The sequence below is a fragment of the Coffea arabica genome, chromosome 2e (genome assembly GCF_036785885.1).
Source record: "Coffea arabica cultivar ET-39 chromosome 2e, Coffea Arabica ET-39 HiFi, whole genome shotgun sequence".
NCBI lineage: Eukaryota > Viridiplantae > Streptophyta > Magnoliopsida > Gentianales > Rubiaceae > Coffea > Coffea arabica.
In genome coordinates, this window is record NC_092313.1 from 61,357,156 (window position 1) to 61,362,764 (window position 5,609).

Genomic DNA, 5,609 nt, shown 5'->3' on the forward strand with positions numbered 1-5,609 from the left:
CTAAGCCATCTTGGGAGTTAGCTATAGAAAAGCTAGCAAATGTAACCTCCGACCGTTTTGATAGGGTTGAGAAAATGTTAGATGAATTAGTTTCTCACTTTGATAGAATACAAGACTAATTACATGTTTTGTGTGAAGCTATTTCCTCTAATGATATGCAAGTTGACCCTAGCATGAATGGTGAGCATGTTGCAAGTGAAAATAAATTGCATTTTGATGAAAATGATGAACCTCAATTGCGTTTCAGTGAGAAAATGTCCATTTCACATAATAGTACCTTTGGATCTAATCTTGAACCTTAAGAGGTGAGTCTTAATGACTCATTTTTCACCCCTCTTGAGGAGTGCATTGAGAGTATAGGTTTTAAAGGTATTATTTCCCAAGAAAGCCATGCGAACGTTCCTTTGGTGAGTTATTAAGTAGTGCATATTCAAGATAATATCTACAATTCACTTGAGATAGGTAAGCCACTTCCGTCTCTCATATCATTAGAACACGTGGCTTTTGTCATAAAATCACTTTTTAATGATCCACCACGACCTAAAATGGTGGATTATTCATTAACAAAGCCTCCTTAAAAAATGAGGTTCAATAGTCAAGCCAACGACTATAAACAAAAGCGCTTGTTGGGTGGCAACCTAATGTTTTAGTACTTTATGTTAATTTTGTGTGATTTTATGTTTAAATTATGTATTTGATTTATCTTGTTGTTTTTCTTTTGTAGGTATTGAAAATAGAGGCAAAAGTGACCAAATAAGGTGAAAAAGACGAAGTTTGATCAAGAAATTCAACCCCTCGATTTGAGTAAATGTTGTTTTTGATTCGTTAGAAAGGGGTAAAATGCATGTTTTGATCATTTTACATGTGCGTGCATTGATTATTTTCACAAAAGAATAATCTAGGATGCATTTTAATTAAATGGGGTAAAAGCACAATTTTTGAAAAGTTAAGAAATTTCTACAAAAAAATTGCAGTATGAAGAAAACGTGAGCTTAGAAATACGCGACTTGAAGTCGCGTATTCAATTCTGTGAAAACAAAGAAGAAAACGCGGTTACCAAAATGCGATTCCAAGTCGCGTTTTCATCAGTCGCGTAATCGATCCTAAGTTTTTTCAACTAAAAACGAGAAGTTCCAAAACGCGACTTTAAGTTCGCGTTTTCAAGTGGCATTTTAGGATTTCTCTTTTAAAAAGAAAACGCAGGTTCATTTCCTTTTTCTTCTTCGTTCTTCAACTCACATTTTCTCACCCACACTTCACCAATCTTCTTTCATACATCATTTCCTTGCATAAAATCATCCAACAAACATCACTTAACCTTCATAGAGTCTTTTTAACCAATTGAAATTCGCATAAAACATCTCAAAAATCGGATTAAGGTTAGGGTTCGTAGTTTCTTATTCCATCACATGAAGGTCAATTGGGGTGATTTTCATAGGGTTTTTGCATCAATTGTATCATCGAACATCACTCTACCAATTTGAGGTAAATTTTTTCAACTTAATTTGGTATTTTAAAATCACCATTTGTATATCTTTTGATTCAATGACACATTTTGATGGTGAATTTGTGATGTTAATTGTTGATGTATATAAGTTTCATTGTATTTATTTAACATTTCTAAGCATGTTTAGATGATCAAATGGGGGAATGTGCTCATCTATACAATGTTTCACTTATGCACATTCTTATGTTATGATCAATGTAATAATTGCTCTTGGAATGTTGTTAAGCATGATTGGATGGTTCAAATTGTTAAAATATGACTTGTTCATGATGCTTGTATGTCGACATTTATTATACGGTGACATTTTAGACGACTTGATTGCTTAATCTTTATATAAAGTATGATTGAATGATAAATTTTGAATATGTGAAGAATTTAGCAATTTTGGTGATAATTTAGGAGTAAAATTAAACATGAGCATAATGTATGTTTCTTAGATTTAGTTTTGCTCCTAATTTTGTCATTATATGGTGATGCTATAATTACCCAGAGAATGAGACATGCTTATACTTCATATACTAGGTAAAGAGGGTGATAATTTTGGAAAATGTGGTGTGATGATGTGAGAGATTTTGGCAAAGAGTTATTTACAAAATATTCTTCATACCTTTGTCACTTTTTGCATCCTTGACCCTTACCTACTTTATTTGCTATTTTGCATTTTAGGTTCTATTACTAATGGATTCAAATGGAACTCATGAAATTTTGAAGAAACATCGGCAATGGATTGTGAAGTTTCAATTTTACACATTTCGATCGCAACAATAGGGGAGTATTACTTTCCTTATCTTGATTTCTCTTTTTACACATTGAGGACAATGTGCATGTTAAGTGTGGGGGGGGGGAGAATTGAGATTATATATGTTAGTTGTGATTGAAATGGTTTGGACTTGAAATTAGGAATGTTTCTTGTGCTTTAATTTGTTCAATCTTAAGGCTGTTGACAGGGAGTTTAGCCCATTTATAAGGGTAGACTCTACCAAAATTTTTCCAAAATCTTGTTCAAAATTGCAAAATGCCCCAAAGTGTTACAAAATTTTTCAATTTTATCAAAGGGGTAACAAGTTCCACACCATTAGTAACTCAAATTCCTTCTACTTTTGAGATAAATATATATGGCTTGAAACTTTCTTTCTCAATTAATTTGGAAATAACTATTATGTGATTATAATTGGTATATTTATAGGAAAGTATATCTTGTAAAGTGGAGAAAATTATGTCTACATTTTGCATATTTGATGAAATTTCTTCTCTTTATTTGATTTTATAAGTGATAAATATGGTCAATAATTGCAATACTTTTCTCATGATTATGCTTTTGAGGGAATGTTTACTATCTTTACATTTAAAAAAAAAAAAGAGAATAAAAGTTGTTCTACTCCAATGGTTCTTGTACTTAGTAATCAGGAGTCTTCATTTACAAATGTCGACTTTCGTGCAAAATGATACTTGAATTAAGAGTATGCAAAGCAAGTTGAGTATGTGAAGTGTTGAGTAACAGGCGATCTTCATCTATAAATGTCGATCTTTGCGTCAAAAGACACTTTCACAATTTAAGTATATATTTAGTTATGTTATATGAATAAATCCCTCTTTAAGTTGAATAAGAAGATGATCATGGGATGAGATAGCATTTTTATTGACCATATGAGTTATTTACTTGTGAAATTGGGTAAGGATGAGAAATTGAGTTGAACTAGCATAATTAGGGTATAATTGGCTCTTCTTTACTGGATATTATGAGTACTTGAGTTTAATTGAATGATTGCATAATGGTTGTTTACTTTGTTTTTGAGGAAATGAAGTTGAATGGTGCACATATGTTTATTTTCAAAATTTTGAATCATTGTTGGTTTGTATTTCTTATTGCTTGAGGACAAACAATAGTTCAAGTGTAGGGATATTTGACAAGTTTATATTTTACGCATTTTTAGTGTATTTTATTAATTAGTTTTGATGTGTTTTAGTCATGTTTTTTAGCTAATTAACTAAGATTCTAGTGAAAGTATGCATTTTATGGTTTAAGTGTGAAAATTACATTTATATGGATTTTAATAGTAAAAACTTCATGTTTTTATAGGTTTAATGATTCAATCATCAAATGGAGTGAATTAAGAAGATAATTGGATGATTGATGATGGTTTAAAGTGATAAAAAGAGAATATGAAATACAAAAGAGGAAATGCAATCAAGTTACAAAGGAAGCAAGTTTCACAGCTTTGACACCTTGTGATATTTCGGTAATATTTTGAATTACAGGCATTGGATTGAAGCGATTCTTAAACCATTTTGAAGTTAAGAGAAGATCTACATTTGATATGAAAACATAGAAGTCCAATTCAGCTGTTTTCATTGTCAAAAAGTCGAAATACAGAAGTATATGTGCATGATTGAAAGTTGAAACAGAGATCTGACCAGCTGAAAGTATTTTAGTCATATCTCAATCCATAGAGCACCAAATGGGATGATTCTTGAGACATTGGAAAGCTAACTCAAAGGGCTACAACTTTCATGTTTTGCACAAGAGTTAGTTCGGCCTCCATCATTGAGAAAATAGCAGTTGAATTGCACAGAACTCAATACACGACTATTCAATACGCGAGAAGAAGTCGCATATTCTCACCTGATTTCTGCAACTTGCTCATCAACTTGCCTTACTTTCACACAACTTTTCCAGCTCAATTCCAGCTAGCAATTCTGACTGTATCTGATCAAGAAAAGGTTGGAAAGTTGGAGAGACAACTTATAGGAGTTCAAGAGTCAAAAAATGACAACTTTAACAACTTTTCTTGACCTTGAATTCCTCTATAAATAGAAGCTTTTGGAGAATATTTACACAACTTTGGAAGGCTAAAGGAACTCCACACAAATGTAGTTTTCACTAGAATTTCCTTAGTTCATTAGTTAGGATAGTATAGTATAGTTAGTTTAGGTTTTCCTACTTGTATTTGTAACTAGATTTAGATGAAGATTGGGGAGTAAAGATGAAAAGTTTGAAACTCATGTGACAAGGGTGACATCTCTCCTTTCGCTTTCTCTTTTGTATTTGATTTCATGTTTAACTATAATATAAGTTTGGATCTTATTTTCATGTTTAGTTAAAGTTTATACCTAGAGTATGGATGAACTTGCTATATCTTGTTAGTGATGTTTATTTGGTTATTTGATGATATTATTTTGAGCAAGTTATTTATCACTTTTGCTTATCTAATCATGATTAACTGGCCATTAATTGTAATAATGTTAAGGTGTTAAGTTTGCAATGAGAATTGAAATTTAACACTAGTTCAAGGAAGTGATAAACCTAGGGAGTACACTTACGAGGGTAGAGGTGCACCTATGTGGCTTTAGTGACTTGTTTCATGAAATTTCATAGAGGAAATGAGTTTGTAGTTAATTCATAACTATGAGAGTAGGTATGATTTAGCTATAAGCATAGTTGATTCACTATGAGAGTAGGTTTCGCATACATTAGGAAATTACGCCATAACTAGCCAAGATAATAGCATTTACTTAACCGATAATGTCATTTGCAAGAGTAGTAAGGAATTCCATATCTCTAGGAGCTTTCTAGTGTTATTTTCATTACTTTTATGTTTATGGTCGTCTAGATAATAAAGGAGTTTAAAAATCATCGGTAGTTAAAAATCTTCCCTGTGGATTCGACCCTTAATACCCTATACTCGCTCACGATTCGTATGCTTGCGATAAATTGCGTATGGGGTATTTAGAATTTATTAATGTAAAACTTGATTGTGAATGAGCTAATTGTGTATGTATATCCTGCGCACGTCACTTATCATAAGTGATCTGGAAATCCCTTCATGTTCAATATCTAATCTTCATCCAAAGTCTAATAGCAAAAGTACATAAACCCTGATCTAGTCCTATTCTAAACCTAAGAAGACTAGGTTTTTAGTTGAAATATACATTGTTTCTAACCTTTTTTCTTGCCTTGAAGATGATTCTTACGCATCCCTTGATTTTGTACATACAAAAAAGCAAAATGTAGGAGAAAAGTGAGGACAAATTTCAAGAAAAACCCTAGCTGTCACTCAATCATGGATTCCAAGTTGGACAGCCATGGTTCTGAAGTCAGATC